Source organism: Bison bison, unplaced genomic scaffold, assembly GCF_000754665.1.
Source record: "Bison bison bison isolate TAMUID 2011002044 unplaced genomic scaffold, Bison_UMD1.0 scf7180017864349, whole genome shotgun sequence".
NCBI lineage: Eukaryota > Metazoa > Chordata > Mammalia > Artiodactyla > Bovidae > Bison > Bison bison.
In genome coordinates, this window is record NW_011494921.1 from 9178283 (window position 1) to 9200932 (window position 22650).

At 40.2% G+C, this 22650-nt stretch overlaps 1 long non-coding RNA gene across 1 annotated transcript in view; it reads left to right on the top strand.

The window, feature by feature from the left end:
- Positions 1-1290: 1290 nt before the first annotated feature.
- The window catches only part of LOC104999268, a 67584-nt gene continuing 46224 nt past the window's right edge, over positions 1291-22650 (top strand). The window contains exon 1 of the long non-coding RNA XR_826579.1: positions 1291-1669. This is a non-coding gene — a long non-coding RNA (uncharacterized LOC104999268). The remainder of the gene's footprint in view (positions 1670-22650) is intronic.

A 22650-nucleotide genomic window follows, 5' to 3' on the forward strand; every position in this document is an offset into this window, starting at 1 on the left:
AAAAGGAAAAGTTAGTTATTACTGAATTACAGCTAAGTTTCTTGAATAGAAAACATAGTTGCCCTCGAGTTAAGAGACCTTAGAATTTCAAGGCTGGGGAAAAAACCATGAAATACACAAAATCACAAAATTGTCTCTTGAAAGAGAATCATATCAAGAGCTTGGGAGCAATTTGTATAATGAAAAAATATTCATGGACCTAGGATACCAAAACTCAAGGGTAAAAGAATTGTTCACCTTGATTAGGCAGAATTATCCCAGTAATTGTATTCTAGCTTGTACCTTTCCTAGGTCAGCTGCTAGCTGGAGGCCACACTGAACATTTATATTCTAAAGTTAAAACAAACAGTTGATAGGAACGTTAGATTGCTACTCTCTGGAAATTTGTTGCCTCATTGGAATGATGACTTTTTCTAGATTTTCCTTAGTATGAGCTTCCTATAGGCATTTTTAGTTAGTGTTAGTCGATCAGTTTTGTCTGACTCTTTGTGACCCCCATGGACTGTAGCCCGCCAGGCTCCTCTGTCCATAGAATTCTCTAGGCAAGAACACCGATGTGTTCTCTAGGGGATCTTCTTGACCCAGGGATAGAACCCAGGTCTCCTGCATTGCAGGCAGTTTCTTTACTGCCTGAGCCACCAGGGAAGACTTCTTGTAGGAATGGAACAAGCCTTTTTGAGGTTTTAGCCTTCAAGTTTCTCACATTATTATTAACCAATATCATCGAATGCCTGTTAGGTGCTAAGCCTGTTCTAGACATTGAACACAGCAGTTGGCAAGAAAGACAGCTATCCTTTTCCTATGTATCCTTTATTCCTGTGGGACAAGACAGATCAGAAACAAAATCAACACTTAATAATGTGATGTTTTAGGAGATGAAGTGTCCCAGGTTATAAATAACAGAAAGGAAAAGGAAGAAATACCGGGATGGTAAAAATGTAACTGCAGTTTTCTATTTTTTTAACTTCTTATTTTGTATTAGGGCATAGCCGATTAGCAAACAATGTTGTGATAGTTTCAGGTGAGCAGCGAAGGGACTCAGCCACACACACACGTGTATCCCTCCTGCGCCACGCTCCCCTCCCATCCAGGCTGCCACATAGCATTGAGCAGAGCTCCCTGTGCTCTACAGTAGGTCCTTGTTAGCTATTCATTTTAAATATAGCACGTTCATCCCAAACTCCTTAACTATCCCGTCGCTCTTTCCACGCCCCCACCCAGCAACCATGAGTAACTGCAGTATTCTAAAAGGTGCTCCATAAAGGCCTCCCTGAGAAGGCGACTTTGGAATCAAGACTTGAAAGAAGGGAGGGCATGTGATCAGTGAGGGAGGGAAGACTATTGCTGGGACAGGGTATACCCGTGGCCACGGCCGTTGGGTGGAAGCTTGCCTGATGCACTGAAGAAACAGCAAGGGCACCGGCGTCACTGGAGTTGGGTTGGGGAGAGAGAGCGGGAGGAGGGGTCCCGGAGAATAAGAGGGCAGAGCCTGTGGGCCAGTGTAAGGTCTTTAGTCCGCATTCTCAATGAGAAGCCACTGGGAGACTTTGCATACAGGGATGACAGGGATGCATTTTTATTTTAAAGAGGCCATCCTGATTGTGAGAGTCAACTGAAAGACAAGAATGAAAGCAAGGAGACCACCCGGGAGTCCATGGTAATACTACAGGTGAGAGGAGGTTATAGTTTGGAAAATAATGAGAGATTGTCAAACGTGGATATATTTAGGAAAACTGCCTGTTGCTTGAATGTTGGGGATAGTTAAGAAGAAGAGGCAAAGATGAATCCAAAGTTTGGGGCTTGATAATTGCACAGAAGTTGTGTGTGTGTGTGTGGGTATGTGTGTGTCTGTGGCTCATGTAATTGCCAAAACAGAGAGGAGAAACTTAGGTAGATCAGGTTTGTTAGAGAACCAGGGAAACGTCTCACATATGTTCAGTTTGAAATTAGACTTTCAATTGAAGTTGTTTAAGAGGAACTTGGGTGTCATAAATATGGGATTCAAGAGAGAAATCAGTGCTGGAAATACAAATTTGAGGTACAATTTTATGCCTCAGTAAATGATCATTTTAAAAAGTGAAGTTTTGCCCTCAACTGAGTAATGTATTTTAACAGATTTTCCTCTTCTGGAAAGCAAATCTGTCCCTCCCTTTATTCATGCTTTCAATCATCAAACAGTCATTGAGCATTGCATGAACCTGGTAGTGTATGGGCAATGATTGAAGTGGCAGATTTCATCTATGCTCCCACAGGGTTCGTGGCAAGAAAGGAGGGAGATGAGACAGAGGACCACAGTACTTTGATTCAAGTGCATGTTATGGGCAGTAAAAGGTCTCATGGTAGCAGAGAGAGTGGGGGAACCTCATACAGTTAATGAGTCAGAAAAATCTTCTTGGAAGAAATTAGATATTGAGGTCTTAAGGAAATGTAAACACAGAGGTGAAAACTACTCTAGGCAAAACAGTCTATGGAGGGGCTTAGAGCTGAGAGAGAGCCCAAAGTATTAATCTTTGTAAATGGTCAAAGTTTCATTTGCTTGGACATAGAGTGCAAGCTTGAAGTAGGGTAAGGTAAGGAGGGCTGGAAACGTAGAGGGCCTTCTTGTATAGTCGTGTACTGGTTAGTCCCATACTCACAGTTTATCCTCCACCTCTTCCCCTGCGCTCACCATAAGTTTGTTTTCTATGTCTGTGAGTCTCTTTCTGTTTTGTAAATGAGTTCATTTGTACTAGATTTTAGATTCCACATATAAGTGATATCATATGATATTTGTCTTTATCTGACTTGGTGTGATAATCTCTAGGTCCATCTATGTCGCTACCAATGGCATTATTTTATTCTTTTTTTAATGGCTGAGTAATGTTCTGTTGTGCGTATTTATACATCTTCCTTATCCATTCATCTGCTGATGGACACTTCAGTTACTCCCATGTCTTGGCTATTGTAAATCGTGCTGCTCTGAATATTAGGGTGCATGTATTTTTTGAATTAGAGCTTTCATCTTTGCCAGATGTATGCCCAGGAGTGGGATTATAGGATCATATGGTAACTCTATTTTTAGTTTTTGAAGGAATCTCCGTACTGTTTTCCATAGTGGCTGAACCAGTTTACATCCTACCCACAGTGTAGGAGGGTTCCCTTTTTTCCACACCCTCTCCAGCCTGAATTATTTGTAAACATTTTGGTGGCGGTCATTCTGACCAGTGTGACATGTTACCTCACTGTAGTTTTGATTTTCACTTCTCTAAAAATTTGCAGTGGTGAGCATCTTTTCATGTGTCTGTTGGCCATCTGTGTGTCTTCTTTGGAGAAGTGTCTATTTAGGTCTTCTGTTCATTTTCTTGATTGGTTTTTGCTGTTGTTGTTGTTACTGAGTTGCATGAGCTACTTGTATATTGTGGAAATTAAGCCCTTGTCAGTCCATTCATTTGCCAATATCTTCTCCCAGTCTGTTGGTTGACATATTGTTGTGTTTATGGTTTCCTTTGCAGTGCAACACTGTATACATTTGATTAGGTCCCATTTGTTTATTTTTCCTTTTATTTTTATTGCCATAGGAGACTTGACTTAAGAAAACATTGCTATGATTTATGTCAGAGAAAGTTTTGCCTATGTTCTTTTTTAGCAGTTATATGGTGTAATGACTTATACTTAAGTCTTTAAATCATTTTGAGGTTATTTTTGTGTATGGTGTGAGGGTGTGTTCTAACTTCACTGACTTACATGCAGCTGTCCAGCTTTCCCAACACCACACTGCAGAGACTGTGTTTTCTCCATTGTACATTTTTGCCTCCTTTATTGAAGATTAACTGGCTCTAGGTGTATGGGTTTATTTCTAGCCTCTCTATTCTGGTTCCATTGATTTGTATCTCTGTTTATGTGCCGATATCATGCTGTTTTGATTACTGTAGCTTTGTAGTATTTTCTGAATTCTGGAGGACCACCCTCTAGCTCTATTCTTTTTTCTTCAGAATTGCTTGGAAATTCTGGGTCATTTGTGGTTCCAATTTTAGGGTTATTTGGTCTGTTTCTGGAGGGGCTTTTTAAGGAGTTTGGACTTTATGCTAAGAGCAAAAATAAAAAATGATTAAAACTTCAAAGCAACAGGTGTTTGTTTTATCTAGTCAATGTCCAATAATCAATTTGAGATTTTTTTTTCTCACTGAAATTGGGTCCACCATGTTTCTCGTTATGAAGTGCCTTTTGTATCTGATCAATAGTGATTTATTTTGTGTTCCTTGATATGCTTATTTATTTTTATTGAGGCATCTGGTTGTTTCACTCAGCGGCTAATCTTTTGGTCAGATTTTGATGCATGTGCAGAGATAATTCCGAGTATCTGAAAAGGCCAAACTCATGTTTGTTCAGATTGCTGAGAAATCAGTCCTTGGTTCTTTCAGATGGTTGTGAATCTTAAAAAAAATAAGGAACCAAGAATTAAATGGTAGAGATACAGGTGATGTACATAATGCACATTATTATGTTTGATGATGTGCATGATCAAACATTTGAAAATGTTTGAAAATGAAACAGGGTCCAAACATTTCCAAAAGTCTAGTTCTCCATTGTCAGTTCATAGCAATTATCAGAACACACAGCCAAATCTGAATGTCCAGTAACTTAACGACCATTCATGGTACCACGGTAAATCTCTGCCAGAAATGTGTTGAATGGAGTTACTTGAGAGACCAAAAAGTGGGATGGAGGAGATGACATGACAGAGCAGAAAGTCCTGAAAATAGACAAATATAGACATTATTGCCACATTTCTTGTACAGAAAAGGAAGATGAGAAGAGAAGTCAACAGACAGCCTTTAGTCTCAAGTCAAGACAGTGAAATTTGCTCTCAAAAGGATCCTGGTCCCACAAGAGAGGTTGCCAAGGTGAAGTTAAATATTTCATACTATTTTTCAAAGCAAGTTTAGCAGGATTTCTTCATACTCAGCCACATGCATAGACAAATGCCACACACAGTAACAAGCTACTGATGTCCTGCTAGAGAACTGAAATGTTTCAGGTAATTCACAGGTAGTGAAACTTAGTGAATAAAATTTAATTTTTCCTGAATTCAGTTAGAGTATCATTGTAAGGTCAAAACCAGCTGTGAGTGAAAAATGGCATAATCTCACTTAACCTAAGAGTGAGATTCCTGCCCGATATTAAAGATAGTTAATATATCAACATGCAACTTTTAGGTTATAACATTAAATGGATAAATGATGTTACAGAGCAGTTAAGCATTCACTTTTCAGTGTAGGGTACTTGTTCTGTCTTCTCTATTTTAATGCCCCATCTTTATATTAGTTTCCATTATGTGGTTCAACAACTGGTCTCAGGAGAGTTTCAGGGGAATTTAAGGAAGTAATAGGCTAAAGGGATATATCCCTTCTATCGGTATGAATGATCTGAAATTTATAATTTCCCCTGAGAATTGTGAAGTTTCTTAAGGGCAGAGAGTCCAAAAATACCCATTTATCTAAGAAGGTCAAAAATGCTAAGTAGGAAGGAAAGTGAAAGTTACTCCATAGTATCCGACTCTTTGTGACCCCCAAGGACTATACCCCAAGAATTCCATGGAATTCTCCAGGCCAGCATACTCTAGTGGTAGCCTTTCCCTTCTCTAGAGGATCTTCCCAATCCAGGGATCAAACCAGGTCTCCCACATTGAAGGCAGCTTCTTTACCACCTGAGTTTTGAGGGAAGCCCAGGAATAGTGGAGTGGGTAGCCTATCCCTACTTCAGTGGATCTTCCCGGCTCAGAAATTGACCAGGGTCTCCTGCATTGCAGGCAGCTTCTTTACCACCTGAACTATCATGCAATCCCAAATAGGAAGAAAGTGGCACTTAAAATTTCTGCAGCCTTATATTTTAAGCAAAATGTTGTGTTTGTGTGTATTTTTACCCTTTGGATTCCCAAACTAGCAAAGGAGGACTGGAAAAGAGTCAACTCAGCCATAGGAAAAAGGACTAATATCAGACTAATTCTCATTTTCTTTTGTGATGGAGTGACCAGTTTTGTGGATGGAAAAAACAACAGACGTAATGTATCTTCCCTTCAGGAAGGCTTTACTTTGCTCTCCAAGATATGCTCATAAACAAGCCAGGAAAAAAAAATCGTGGGTTATTTATGTCAGATGTGTGGAGGTCCAGGAGATTGTTTATCAATGTTTCAGAGTCAACACACCAGACCGCATTGAGAAGCTCAGGTCTCTAAGCTTGGATAAGGCTCAGAATGTACATCAGTGGCACGTCACAGTCCCCTCGAGTTCAGGATGATTTGCAGATGACTTAGCAAATGATTGACCTGCACTCAATGGGTGAACACTGGGTAGAATAAATTCCATTAGTTCCGAATTAATAGCTTTACAAAGCTGGAGGGAAAATAGTTATTTTAGGGATGAAAATAGAGGGGAATCTAGGTTATTCATGAGTTGAATTGTTACCCTAAAAGATAACCTGAAATCCTAAATGTCCATGGCTGTGAATATGACCTTACTTGGATATAGCCTTTGCAGATATAATCCAGATAAGATATGTCAGTAGAGTGGGCCCTAATCTGTTGTCCTTCAAGAAGAGGAAATGCCATGTGAAGACAGAGGTGCACAGGGAGAAAGTCATGAATGGTCATGGAGGGAGTGGTCGGAGTGACATAGCTGCAAGTCGAGGAAAGTCAAGGATTGTTGGCTACCACCAGAAGCTAGGGTGAGAAAAGGAAGGATTCTACCCAGAGTTTCTGATGGAGCATGGCCCTGCCAACACCTTGATTTCAGACTTCTGTCCTCCAGAGGCATTGGAGCATACTTTCTACTGTGGTTTTTTGGTCTGTCTGTTCTTTCTCTTTTTTAGCTGCTTCTAGTTTTAGTTGCGGCACGTGGGATCTTCACTGCATCATGTGGGATCTTTCACTGCAGTGCACAGACTCTCTAGTTGTGGGGTGCCAGCTCGGTAGTTGTGGCTTGTGGCTTCAGTTACGTGCGTGTGTGATTCTAGTTCCCCAGGAAGGGATCAAACCTGAGTCCCCCATGTTGCAAGGTGGATTCTTAACCACTGGGCCAGGGAAGTCCTGATTTCTATCGGTTTCAATGACTCAGCATGTGGAACTTTGCTATAGCAGTTTGAAGAGATTAAAACAATGACAAATAGTAGGTGTTCTGCAAAGGAAATTTGTGTCTCTGAGGACACTAAGGCACCATTTAAACACCAGGGGTCTGGGGGTAAATCCAGGAAGCAGTTACTGTGACAGTGGGCACATGCTTTCACTCATTTGAGTCTGAGTTTGATGAACTTTATAAAGGAGAGATGCTGGTGTAGAATGAAATTCGATTGGACTTTCCTAAGTAATATTCTGCCAGGCATATCTTTCCTCATGAAAAATAAACAAATTTTATAAAATTTTGCTTAGCACTTTAGGGAGCTCACAGACCTGTTTTAGCTCAGCACATGGTCCCCTGTTTAGATGTCCTGCTTTAAACAATGCCAGGTGGAGCTAATGGTAAAGAACCTGCCGGCCAGCGCAGGAGACATAAGAGATGTGGGTTCAGTCCCTGGGTTGGGAAGATCCCCTGGAGGAGGACATGGCAACACACTCCAGCCTGGCGGGGGGGTACAGGCAATTGGGTTGCAGAGTCTGACACCACTGAAGGAACTTAGCACACAACACCTCTCTAAAACCAAGCCAGTTGATGAAGTTATGCTCTATTTGTTCATCATGGCAATAATGACATTTTCATTCTGCCAGGGCCAGAGGTTTGAAGAAGACAAACAGAGTCCTAAATGTACTTGCTCTTCTGTTTTCTGCCAGAAGAGAACTCCCAGGGGTGACTCATTCTCAAAGTTCATGCTGAAGGTCTGTCTCCATCACAGACTTTCTCCTCCTCTTTCATCATCTTCTCCCCAATCGCTCTTATCAGAGCTTCATGACATAACAAGCAATTGCTTGTATCTTCACTGATTGTTTTCCATACCTTTACACATAGATTATAAAATACTGCTCCTGGTTTGGAAGGGATGAAAAAAAAATGGTGAGGAATCCTTGCCACCATAGCCATTCACCATGAGAACCACTGCTGAGGATTTAAAAAAAAATAAATGCATTTATTTGATTACACTGGGTCTTAGTTGTGGCATGCAGGAATTTTTGTTGTGACATGTGAACTCTTAGTTGCAGCATATGGGATCTAGTTCCCAGGGATGGAACCTGGGCCCCCTGCATTGGGAATACCAAATTTTAGCCACTGTACCACCAGGGAAGTCCCCACTGCTGAAGATTTTAATTTCAGCACCAGTTTTCCTAAATGTCACACCTGGGAATTGCTTGTCGGCATTTCCTTTTATACTCTGGAATGAGAAGTCAAGTGCAGAGAGAGGGATCGAGAAAAGAACGGAGGGGAAGAAAGAGTGACCGTGTCTGTCATGATTAGTTATAACCTGTTACCTCTAAAACAAGATGACACGTGGTACAGCTTTATTGGGGAAGCTGGAAGGTTCTGTAAGTCAAGGCTTCACCATTGTTGGTTTAACAGTTTAAAATAGGTTTCTGGATGGACATCACACATGAGCTTCAGCAAGAGACTTGGTAACTATCCCCGGGGACAACGAGGGCACAGGCCTCTCCCCTGAAGTCCTTCCAAACTACCCTTACCTAAGAAAAATCATGATGCCTTTGAAAGTCACAAAGCAAAAACAGAAGTCTCTAAGACCGAGCAGATAATTCCATGGAGGCCTATTCACAACACCTTCTTCAGTTACAGTCAATTTTCTTCCACACAGTGTTTATTCCTTTGTCAGATATTTATAGTCCTCATACCAAGAGTCCATTGAACATCAACTGATGGTAAAGTAACATAAAGTAGATTTATACATTCAGCTTGTCTAATACTCTATTGGGAAGAGAAGACATTGCTCAATCTAATAGCCTCCTTTCTTAAGAGAGATTCATTTTAAAATGTTGTCTTATAAATACAAAATGGGTTGAAACTCGTGTGCTCTAAATATTTTAAGGGATTTATGTTTGCATTAACTGTCCTTTTAATCAAACTTCAGTACATTACAAACACTGCAGACATTTCAAGGAGAAGAATACTACTTGCTGTTTCAAAGTTAAAAGTTTCCTAGTAGAAAGGAAATCCTAAAAGTTCTAAAAGATGATACTAGAAACATATTGTCAGATTCATTATTATACATAGAAGATGTTCCCATATTAATCATAGGTTTGAATTTTTTTTAAGAAACTTGGACACTTTATGAAAATGTCCCAAAGATTTATGTCTGCATTTTTGTAGTGTTAAAAATATGTATTATTGGCCTCCCCTGGCAGGCCAGTGCTTAAGCTTTCAAGCCACGTGTGTGTGCTAAGTCACTCCAGTTGTGTCCGACTCTTTGGGACCCTATGGGTTATAGCCCGCCAGGGTTCCTCTGTCCATGGGATTCTCCAGGCAAGAATACTGGAGTGGGTTGCCATTTCCTTCTCCAGGGGATCTTCCTGACCTGCCTCATGGGCACAGGTTCGATCTCTGGTTGTGGAACTAAGATCCCACATGCTATGCGGCCAAACAAATGTTTTAAAAGAAAGAAAAACTTACTAAGATGTATGTAATAGCTTTACCTCCTCCATCTTTATACACACAAATTTCCGTTTTCATTTAGTACATTTCAGTTTCTAAGTAGACACTAATATTTCCGTGTCTTTAAGGCTGTGCCTTCAAGGACTAGAGTATCTGGATGTCACTGAAGCTGATCTTGTTGCGTTGGCTATTCTGACTTACTGGAGCAGCTCTTTCTTTACATTCACTGCATTTGCCCTTCTACCTAGAAACCCAATCTTCTATAGTCCCGACAGAACGTAATCCTCAACCCTGACCCATTTTCTCTCTTTTTTTTTCACCCCTGGACTTACTGAAGGAATAGATCCAGTGTCTGTCTCTGCCTTCCACAGCATCCTTACCCTCTTCAGCCCTTTACAGTCTGACCCCAGCCCCCAACCACTGCCTGAAATCACTTTCTCTCAGGTCCACAGTGACAAAATTATATTCATGGCTTTTCATTAATCTTTTAGTTGACTTTCTCAAATCATTGTCACAGAGAAGCAAATTTGGAAGAACCTTTTGTATTATATGATGTGGTGTTTGAAAAAATTTGTGAGCCGTGAAACTTTCTTACATAACATCTTATTCAGAAGCCCAGTAAAGATAACAGGGCTTATTTGATTGAATTGAGATGGGACCTGGCTATAGAGTGTTAATTAGAAATACCATTTAGATACAGTTTAAAAAAAATCCTTACTTGGAAAGGCTTGAAAAATATAGGTTTTTTTAGTTTTATTAAGGTACAGTTGACAGATAAATTTGTAATTATTTAAAGTGTACAATGTGATAGTCTAATATTCATATATATTGTGAAAGGATCCCCCTTGCCATCTGGTTGGTTAACGCATCCATCGTCTCACATATTTTTCTTCTCTTTCTCCTCCTCCTCCTCCTTTGGGTGAGAATATTTAAGTTCTACTCTCAGAAAATTTCCATTCTACAATACAGTGTTATCAACTATGGTCACCATGTTATACCCTAGAGCCCATCTTGTTCATCTTATAACTGAAAAGTTTGCACCTTTTTACCAACCCTAAGTCCCGCAGACCGCCCGGACCCCGAGAGCCGCTTTTCTACTCTGTTTCCGTGTATCCCACTTTGTTGTTACTGCTGTTACTTTTAGATTCACATGTAAATCGCAGCCTTCGGGATTTGACTTGGTCTGGCTTATTTCACTTACCCTAGTGACCTCTAGGTTCAAACAGGTGGCATATGACAGGATGATTACTGTCTTTCTAAGCCTGAATAATATAGCATGGTATATATAAATCAAATATAAATGCTATACATAAAATATATGGTTTTTGAAAACAGAAACATCAATTTCATTGACAAGATAGGGCCACCATGGGCTACTTCACAAATACAAATCAAACAGTCCCAAGATGAGAGCGTGAAACTGAAGCAGACAGTTTAATATTCTTCACCTCTTCATCCTCTCCCTAAGGGCTATCTGATCCAACATTCTCATTATCCTTTTCAAGAGCATCATGTCTTCATGGGCCTCCTATCTGTCTGTCTATCTATCCATCCATCTATCCATTATCTATCTATCCATTCACCTATCCATCTAACATTTTCTTGACACTTTCATTAACTGATGGACACAGCTTATTTCTATACCTTGGCTATCGTGAATAGTACTGCAGTGAAGATAGAAGTGCAGATAACTCTATGATATATACCCTTTGGATATATACCCAAAAGCAGGATTGCTGGATAATATGGTAATTCTATTTTTAACTTATTAAGGAATCTCCATACTGTTTTCCATAATGATTATACAAGTTTGCCTTCCTACCAACAAGTGCACTAGAGTTCCCTTTTCTCTACATCCTTACCAGCATTTATTCTCTCTCTTCTTTTGACAGTAGTCATCTAACAGGTATGAGATACTACATCATTGTGGTTTTAATTTGCAGTTCCCTGATGATTAGTAATGTTGAGCACTTTTTCATGTACATGTTGGCCATTACATGTCTTTAGAAGAGTGTTTGGGTTCTTAGGCCATTATTTAATTGGATTATATGTGGTTTTTTGATATTAAGTTATATAAATTATTTGTATGTTTTGTTATTAAACCCTTCCCTGATATGTGGATTTGCAAATATTGCTCCCATTCCACAGGGTGCCTTTTTGTTTTGTTGATGGTTTCCTTTGAATAGATGTTTAGTTTTTTTTTTTAAAGTTTGCTTTTCTTGTCTTTGCTTGTTGTCAAAATCAAAGCATTATTGCCAAACCAGTGTCAAAGAACTTACTGCTTATGTTTTCTTCAAGGAGTGTTAAAACTTCAGGCCTCTTGATGAAAGTGATAGAGGAGAATGAAAAAGTTGGCTTAAAGCTCAACATTCAGAAAATGAAGATCATGGCATCTGGTCCCATCACTTCATGGCAAATAGATGGGGAAACAGATAAACTTTACTTTTTGGGAGGCTCCAAAATCACTGCAGATGGTGACTGCAGGCTTGAAATTAAAAGACACTTGCTCCTTGGAAGAAAAGTTATGACCAACCTAGAAAGCATATTAAAAAACAGAGACATGACTTTGCTAACAAAAGTCCATCTAGTCAAAGCTATGGTTTTTCCAGTAGTCATGTATGGATGTGAGAGTTGGACTATAAAGAAAGCTGAGGGCCAAACAATTGATGCTTTTGAACTGTGGTGTTGGAGGAGACTCTTGAGAGTCCCTTGGACTGCAAGGAGATCCAACCAGTCCATTCTGAAGGAGATCAGTCCTGAATATTCATTGGAAGCACTGAGGCTGAAGCTGCAACTCCAATACTCTGACCACCTGATATGAAGAGCTGACTCACTGGAAAAGACCCTGATGCTGGGAAAGATTGAAGGTGGGAGGAGAAGGGGATGACAGAGGATGAGATGGTTGGATGGCATCACCAACTCAATCGACATGAGTTTGAATAAACTCTGGTAGTTGGTGATGAACAGGGAGACCTGGCGGGCTGCAGTCCATGGGGTCGCAGAGTTGGACATGACTGAGCTACTGAACTGAACTGAATCCAGTCTGAGTTGTCATTTAAATATAACATAAGATAGATCCACTTTTATTCTTCTGCATCTGGCAATCCAATTTTCCCAAAACCATTTCTTGAAGAGAACTAATTAATTGTATTTAAAATATCTACTCTCCATTCACTCTCCTATTTTTCCCTTTGTGATTTCATGCACTCCATGGAAGAAATTTTTGATGGATATATAGCTATTTCTTTTAAAATAATTTTGGCTACTGGTAGCTCTTAACCCCATTGCAATAATTCATCAAGAAGTGGTCATTATCATTTATTTCTGTTTTTTTTCCTGCTCCTATCACCACCCCCATTGGAATTGATTGCCAACTACAGCACCCCATTCAGAGAACCAATAATTCATTCCACCCAGTGGTGGCCTTTGTGATCTCAGTATGTTAAATAAGAACAGTTAGAATATTTGAAGTGTTAGTCACTTAGTCACATCCAACTCTTTGCAACCCTATGGACTGTAGCCTGCCAGGCTCCTCCATCCATGGAATTCTCCAAGCAAGAATACTGGAGTGGGTAGCCATTCCCTTCTCCAGGGGATCTTCCCAAACCAGGGATTGGACCCAGGTCTCCTGCATTGCAGGCAGATTCTTTGCTGTCTGAGTCTTCAGGGAAGCCACTGCCCCCGCCCCCCCACACACGATATTCATATGCCCTCTCCAAAAACTGGTAATAATCTGCCCTTGAGCTACTGCAAATTTCTTTTCTTTCTTTTTATTTTTTGAGAAATAGTTGATTTAAAATATTATATTAGTTTCAGGTATACAACATAGTGATTTGGTATTTTTTCATTGACTGTATCCCCTGTGCTGTGCATTATATCCCTGTGACATTTATTTTATAACTGGTAGTTTGTACCTTATAAAGCCCTTCATCCATTTCACCCATCCCCCCATCTCTCTCCCTTCTAGTAACTTCTAGTCTGTTCTCTATACTTGTGAGTCTGTTTTGATATTTATATATTCGTTTTGTTTCTCAGTTCCTATGGAAAGTTTCTGGGTAAAGAATTGAAAGTTTGAAAATGGTGTTGAGTTTATTTGAATATCTAAAGGGTAAACTCCAGGCTACATATCTGAAGACAAATATTCTCTGAGATTTGCACAGTAAAGAGGTATGAATTAACATTTTTTTGCTGTAAGACAAAGAGAAAATAATGACTTTTCAAGCCCTCAGTCAATGACTAAAGCCTTATGACTACAATAAAGTACAGCATCTAAATTGAAGATTTTTATAGGGAATTTCAATAATTTAAAACTGATTTTTGATGTGCATATGAAAGAGAAAGTTCAGATGAATTATAATATGAAAGTAATAAGATTCAAATAAAATGAGAGAACACGTAATGAACATTTCTTGAAAAATACCCTTTGCTTATTTGTAGTATTATATTGCTAACTGTGAATATATACTAATATATTAGTATATATTCCTAACTGTGTAAAACTATGATGTTAGTCGCTCAATCATGTCTGACTCTTTGTGACCCCATGGACTGTAGCTGGACAGGCTCCTCCATCCATGGGATTTTCCAGACAAGAATACTGGACTGGGATGCCATTTCCTTCTCCTGACCCAGGCAGGGATAGAACCCAGGTCTTCCGCATTGCAGCCAGAATCTTTACCATCTGAGCTACCAGGGAAGCCCTTAAAACTATAATAGTTAATAAAAATAATAATGTACACAATCAAAACTGACTTAATTCAGCATTCTCTTTAGGAATAATATTATTTGCTGACTAGCTCATGTTATTTTAAATATAGATTCAGAAAGGTTAGGTTTTTTTAAAGCAAACACTTTTTATTTTTAGTATGATGTGACTAGCAGACTGCCTATGTGGCCAAGCCAGTGATCCTAAGGCAGATGTCAGGATTGGCTTTAAGTATGAACTTTGAGAAGCAGAAGAAGTAAGCAGAGACCAGAAAATCAGTAAGAGTGCACAGGTGAAAGCCGATCTTCTGGAGTAAGTACTGTGTGTATCTGTTAGTCACTCAGTCCTGTCTAACTCTTTGCAACCCCATGGACTGTAGCCCCCCAAGGCTCCTCTGTCCTGGAGTTCTCCAGACGAGAATACTGCCCTTCTCCAGGAAATCTTCCCAACCCAGGGATTGAACCCGGGTCCCCTGCATTGCAGGCAGATTCTTTACAGTCTGGGCCACCAGGGACTAGGAGGAGGAGATCAACAGAGCAAATGAGGACGCTAGTTATATGGGCCCAGAGTGGCAGTGATCAGAAGTTGTGATGTCAGCTCATTCAGCTCTTTCTATTTGGATGGTTTCCTCCCACTGCTCATTCAAACCCTCCAAGTGAAGTCCAACCCAGATTGTGCACCCAGGAGAGGCTGCATTATGACTTTCATGAACCTCTTCTTCCACAAAAAATATTAAAAGCCATATTTCATGAATGTGTGTTCTCTGTTTTCAAAGATTCTCTGTTCATGTTTGTCTTCCCTTTATCCCAAAGACAACATTATATTTCCCTATTTTCTGTCTTTTTGGTGCTCTGACATTTGAAAGCCTTGCAGACTCAGGGACAGACTGCTGCTGCTGGGGCTGGCTGATTCTTGAAAATAATAACTTTTTTGAAGAGCATGCCTTTCAAATGCAAAGCAACCAATTCTGAGTCTATGTACCCAACCATCTCCTTATCTGACTCTCACACACCGAGACAGTACCTCCCTCATCCTAAATCATCTGAGGGCCAGGCATCAGACAAGAAGAAACCCCTCTTATGGGCCATAGCCTGCAGGAATTGTTCAGACCAGCCAGTGCTAAACTGCTCACTTTGCTTTGTCTTGCCTCTCTACAGAAACTCCAGTAAAGGCTTGTTCAACACTGATACTTTCCCCATCATTCTGCATGGTACACAGTGCCTCCTGTCTAGGACCTGTGACTATAATCCACTTTTCCCAAGCCCCATTCTCATTTCCTCCTATGGCCATGCTGACTCTTTACCATATTCAGCATTTACATCCTTGGAACACTGAGTTGCCATAAAGACAAATGCATTGATATTAATCATTAAAATTTTTGTAACCAATATAAATTTTTTTCTGATATTAAAAGGAATTTTACAGTTTCATATGCTCCTAGGAGTATCATGAGCCTTTGACACTGGGTCTACTGTGCCTGGTAGATAAAGTTGGCCCAGCAGCCAGGGTCTGCCTGCCTGCTCTGGTTGACAACCTGGTAAGGGCCTGAAAAACTGAGTTAGAAGTGGACAATGGTCAGTCCATATATAATAAGTAGAACTCTGACCCACAGCCTCTGCAGCAGCCTTCCTAGGAAGCCAGTCACAGCCTCCTCAGCAACTGGCCTTGAATGGTTCAAGATTTGGTCAGTGATTGTCAGCTTCCCTATTTTTTTACCCTTGTTTCCAATTCCGAACCAACCAGAGAAAGCTAAATATGTTCCCCAAACCAATAGCATAAGATGCGCCACTTCTAATTAGCCTGCTTCCAACAACTTCAGTGCTGCGCAGCCAATGACCTCAATCACAGGATATCTAAAAACTCCTCATATCCACTATTAAGCTTGCCCACTGCTTCGCCTGCCTTTCTGTCAAACACAAGTAATGGTGACAGATTTCTTGCTTTAGCAAACTGTGAGTAAGTAGCCTCTGCGCTTGTTCTCACTTGGGTGGTCTCTGTTTATTTCCACACATCCCATTTTTCTTGAATTTTTAGTTAAGATGCTTCCGTCTTACTAACTGCCACCTATCCTATTCATCTTCTAAGGAAATGGTTCATCATATACTTTCTAAGATAACAAGGAGATTATCCGATGAGTTCATCTCTACACACATAAAAATATAAGGTTCATACATGCCTTTGCCAGTTTTCCTGAATATTGAAATTAGAAAAGTCAGAAACTCTTGAACCTCATTTTCTAAAGCATGTCTTTATCCAAAGGAGATATAAATAACAAAGTAAATAGAGTTTAAGCGTAGGCTGGCAGTAGCAGCATCACCTGGGATCATGTTAGAAATGCACATTTGGGAACCCCACCTCCAACCTACTCCAAGTGATCCCAATGCACTCAAGTTTGAGAACCATTGCTCTATCCGATTTTATTGAAATTCCCTAAACCTTTTGTTGGGTCTTGAAGCTATGAAATAGCTTGATCGATGTTTCTGTGCTATTAAAAAATAATCATGCCATCAGTGCTGCCTAATCGTCCTTGAACCAAACTCTTATTTATCAAGAGGTTCTTTTATCCTTAATATAGCTGTCCCCTTAAGGGGTGGTATCTCAGTAGGTCTCTGAGCATACCAGAAGTGCCTGAATCCTAGACTAAACAGCGCTTACACTTGAGTTAGAGCCTCTGATACCTATATTCAGAGAAACAAACATGTATGTGAAGCCATTTAAAAAGCATAAAGCATTATAAGAACAATATTATAATAATCCATCATTACTATCGTTACTGTAACCTTGGTGTGGAGGACAGACTTCAGTTTGGGCCCCATGATCTTTACTTCTTGATATTCATTCGCAATCTTGTGTAATCCTCTCCTCTCTAAAAATAGAATACCAAAGATGATGGGATCTCATTCCCACGATGGTTACTTTATATAAGAATCTATCTTTCTAAGAGACCCACTACATCAATCTCCCTTCACTGGCTTTAGAGAAGCAAATTACACATAGGTGTTCTATTGTGATAATTAATTGTTAACTACACTTTCTCTCTGATGATACACTGCAGTAAAATATTTTAAAATAAAAAATGATTACATATTAACAGAAAATGGTGATTATCAGACATTAGAGCAGAGCTTGTAATAGAGAAGACTTCAATCAAAACACACTGATATAACTTGGAATAAACAGAGATATGGAGAAGGCAATGGCACCCCACTCCAGTACTCTTGCCTGGAAAATCCCATGGACAGAGGAGCCTGGTAGGCTGCAGTCCATGGGGTCGCTGAGGGTCAGACATGTCTGAGCGACTTCACTTTCACTTTTCACTTTCATGCACTGGAAAAGGAAATGGCAACCCACTCCAGTGTTCTTGCCTGGAGAATCCCAGGGACGGGGGAGCCTGCTGGGCTGCCGTCTATAGGGTCACTCAGAGTCAGACATGACTGAAGCGACTTAGCAGCAGCAGAAAACAGAGATAATGCAGTGAACAGAAGAAAATTTCAACAAAACTCAGTTAAAACATTAGGCGATAAAGTAGTATTCACAAAATCAAAAGTCTAACAAGTAAACTTTCAGAATTTGAAAATATTTTGCAACTTGAAAAGCCATAGTGGGAAACTAAAAAAATATATGGAAGATAAGTTTGAGAAAATATCAAAATTAGAACAAAAAAGAAGCGGAAGGTAATGATAATGATAAGCAACTTTTCCCTATGATGTCTAAAATAACAAGCTGGACTTGTACTATTTTGGATCTCTTATTTGGGGAGTCTAGGGTTTTCCCTTGTCATAAAGCAGGAAAGGTAATGTGGAGAGGCATATTAATTTTAAGCTGCCATGGAAACTCTCAGAATTGGGGAAAGTCTTTACCAAGCCACACTTCATAATTGAGCACTATGTCTTCACTACCTATATCAGTGTTTTCTAAACTTTTCCAAGTATTGATTTTTCAGTTTCACTCTTAAATATTAGATATACTGAAATTTGTGATTACTCTGTATTTACTTCATAAAAAACTGCACAGTCTATTTAAATTCATATGTAATTGCTAAAGGGCTTCTGATGAATCATTATTCCAAAAACATTTTTTGTAGTAAGGCTTAATATTAGGAGCAAGTGCCGAGGTCCAGCCCTGGCTGATCCAGGGTATTCGAAGGAGAGACGGCGTCGGCGACCTATTTACATATTCATCAAAGATATAAAGAGTAATAGAATGAGGATAGCTCAGTAGGAAAATTCAGTGGAGAAAAGAGGCTGAGTAGCTTGGTTTACGCGGAAAATCAATATAACCTGTGACACCAGGTTAGCTCTGACCACGGAAGCCGCAGGCGCCCTCTCTAATAGTGGAAGGTGCCCCACCTTAGACACCTTCTCGAGTGGGTCTTAGAAGCCCAGGCAAATAAATGGTCGCAGAGGACCTCCGCCCTCCAGATGGAGACTCAGCTGGAAGTTAAGGAGAAAAATGACATGGGGAGACCAAGCTTTGGTGAGCAAGGCCCGTAGCTTTATTTTCAACAGGGGTTTTTATACCCTAAATTACACACAGGATAATAGGGGATGCAAAGTCAGCAGTCTTTGATCCTTATCAAAAACCAGGGTTTCTTTCCTGCAAATTTATTGTATACAAATGGTTTAGGTGATTTACATCATCTTCTGGCCAGGAGGCCTATTAACATTTTGACTCTTGACAAAGGTTTATCAACTATAAGACTTATTTTCTCTAAGAGTAATTATTTTAAGGTTTGGTGCCCTCTTCCGAAGGTGTTAGATAAAATTGCATTCCTATAGGGCAGAGGTGCAATGGGTTTACAACAAAGGAAAGAATTTATTACCTTAAGGGTCTAAAGTTGCTAACACCAAGGCCACTACTTATTTTTTCTACATACCAACTATATTAATTAATACACATTCAAGGATACAATACAGGGGATGTGGAAACTTGGCAGCAAGCATTGGCTCATCAATGAAATCTTTTACTAGTTTTATTCTGACAGCCTCTCTGAGAGGCTCTAAGCTATTTGAATATCTTAAGCTTCCCATGCCTCTCGAGGCTGGGAGACTGTAAAAAATCATATGCATAGCTGTAGGAGTCCAGGCAAAATTGTCAGGCGAGTTAGAGAGCTATCTGAGGGGTTTGGATTTAAACACTTTTAATTGCCCAGGAACTTTATTAACTGGAGCTGTAAGTTAACTCTTTGTCAGAGAAAGTGAGATGGTGGTGGGAGACAGCCCCCAGTAAAGTCAGAGGTGAGAGCACAAAGCAATAAAGTAGGCAGACTCTGGTTTTTAGGGGTAGATGCTCGAGAATATCTAGGGGGACTCCTGAGGCCTTTGCGTATGCCGAGCCTCCTTCCTCATGACCTTTGTCACGAGTGGAATGCCTCACCGGCTCCCGGCAAACAAGGGTATCAAATCGTATACCTTAATAAAGGACATTCAAGCCTCAGTTATTTCATCCATAGAGTGAGGACATCCTGGCTCATGGCATCATCGCAGATGATGACATATGGTACCATGTCTGGAATCTGAAGTGTTAGCTCTTATTAATATTTTCATCATCATTATTTTATACTGAGTCTAGGGGATACAATTCTATGTCAAAACAAACAAAAATAATTAAGAGGATCTAACAGAGGCTTTATTGTGATCCACACAGTCAAGGCTTTGGCATAGTCAATAAAGCAGAAATAGATGTTTTTCTGGAACTCTCTTGCTTTTTCTATGATTCAGCAGATGTCGGCAATTTGATCTCTGGTTCCTCTGCCTTTTCTAAAACCAGCTTGAACATCTGGAAGTTCACGGTTCACGTATTGCTGAAGCCTGGCTTGGAGAATTTTGAGCATTACTTTACTAGCGTGTGAGATGAGTGCAATTGTGCGGTAGTTTGAGCATTCTTTGGCATTGTCTTTCTTTGGGATTGGATTGAAAAGTGACCTTTTCCAGTCCTGTGGCCACTGCTGAGTTTTCCAAATTTGCTGGCATATTGAGTGTAGCACTTTCACAGCATCCTCTTTCAGGATTTGGAATAGCTCCACTGGAATTCCATCACCTCCACTAGCTTTGTTCATAGTGATGCTTTCTAAGGCCCACTTAACTTCACATTCCAGGATATCTGGCTCTAGGTGAGTGATCATACCATCGTGATTATCTTGGTCGTGAAGATCTTTTTTGTACAGTTCTTCTGTGTATTCTTGCCACCTCTTCTTAATATCTTCTGCTTCTTTTAGGTCCATACCATTTCTGTCCTTTATCGAGCCAGGAGGCAACAGTTAGAACTGGACATGGAACAACAGACTGGTTCCAAATAGGAAAAAGGAGTACGTCAAGCCTGTATATTGTCACCCTGCTTATTTAACTTCTATGCAGAGTACATCGTGAGAAACGCTGGGCTGGAAGAAGCACAAGCTGGAATCAAGATTGCCAGGAGAAATATCAATAATCTCCGATATGCAGATGACACCACCCTTATGGCAGAAAGTGAAGAGGAACTCAAAAGCCTCTCGATGAAAGTGAAAGTGGAGAGTGAAAAAGTTGGCTTAAAGCTCAACATTCAGAAAACAAGGATCATGGCATCTGGTCCCATCACTTCATGGGAAGTAGATGGGGAAACAGTGGAAACAGTGTCAGACTTTATTTTTGGGGGCTCCAAAATCACTGCAGATGGTGACTGCAGCCATGAAATTAAAAGACGCTTACTCCTTGGAAGGAAAGTTATGATAGCATATTCAAAAGCAGAGACATTACTTTGCCAACAAATGTCCGTCTAGTCAAGGCTATGGTTTTTCCAGTGGTCATGTATGGATGTGAGAGTTGGACTGTGAAGAAAGCTGAGCACTGAAGAATTGATGCTTTTGAACTGTGGTGTTGGAGAAGACTCTTGAGAGTCCCTTGGACTGCAAGGAGATCCAACCAGTCCATTCTAAACGAGATCAGTCCTGGGTGTTCTTTGGAAGGAATGATGCTAAAGCTGAAACTCCAATACTTTAGCCACCTCATGCAAAGAGTTGACTCATTGGAAAAGACTCTGATGCTGGGAGGGATTGGGGTCAGGAGGAGAAGGGGATGACAGAGGAGGAGATGGCTGGATGGCATCACTGACTCGATGGACGTGAGTCTGAGTGAACTCTGGGAGTTGGTGATGGGCAGGGAGGCCTGGTGTGCTGCGATCCATGCGGTCGCAAAGAGTCAGACACTACTGAGCGACTGAACTGAACAGAGGCTTATGTGGATAACTGCTTAATTTCTGCTCTACTTTTTCAAAAAAATGAAAACTAATCTATGTTACTGGTTTTGCATCTCACTACTAGTCTGAATAACAGCTCAGAAATCACCTGCTGGATTAAGGAAATCTTAAAATATATTGTTATATTTATAGTTAATAGAGTTATATCAGAATAGTTCCACTCTTTTTTGTTACTCCACTTGAATCAAGTACAGTGCACATGTAAAGCTGAAATTGAACATATTTGATAAAAACTTGAATAATAGTGATATTATTTAAGTCTGATTTCAGTTATTTGTGATTCAGATAGATCGCTAGAGTCTTTCTTTTCTGGTCCCTAATAGATATATAAAATGATGTACACAAGACACGCGTGAGTTCCTGCGTCTGACATGTGAAGTGGTATGCTAGATGGCCTACCAGGATCCTTGTGAATAGTTTTTTAAGAGAGTTCTTTCTCAAAGCCTCCGGGAGGATAGAAGCTTAAACTGCAACAAACAGAGAGATTTAAATTAGTTATGAAGATAAATGCCTAGATGAGAGAATGATTTAACATGGAAATGGGGTTTTTGAAGAGTCATCTTTTCTGATTTAAATAACGCTATTCCAGAGGCTGATTTATTCTGTTCCTCAGTCTCTAACCCACCCCTTTTGAGTCCTCCAAACACTAATCCAGCTCATTCACTCACTTTCTGGATGCCATCAGCATATCCTATTCCATCTTTTTATATAAACAAGAAGCTTTGTTTTAGACCCACTAGAAGTGTTAATTGCTCAGTCGTGTCTGACTCTTTGTGACTCCATGGACTGTAGCCCGCCAGACTCCTCTGTCCGTGTGATTCTCCAGGCAAGAATACTGGAGTGGGTTGCCATTCCCTTCTCCAGGGGACCTTCCCGACCCAGGGATCAAATCCAGGTCTCTTGCATTGCAGACAGATTCTTCATAGTCTGAATTAGCAGGGAAGGCCATTTTTAAATAAAGGAGCGGTTCAAAACTCTGGTTTCCATTTCTGGCAAGAGAATGTGCTTGAGAACTTTTGGAACACATTCCTGTAATGGCTTAAGACCAAAGTCTGACAATTACACAGTCAGCCAATGTCTTAGGGTCCCTCCCACCCAGGTAATCCCTGGCCTGTGTTTTCATTTGTTTGATTTTTTTTCTGTTTTTTT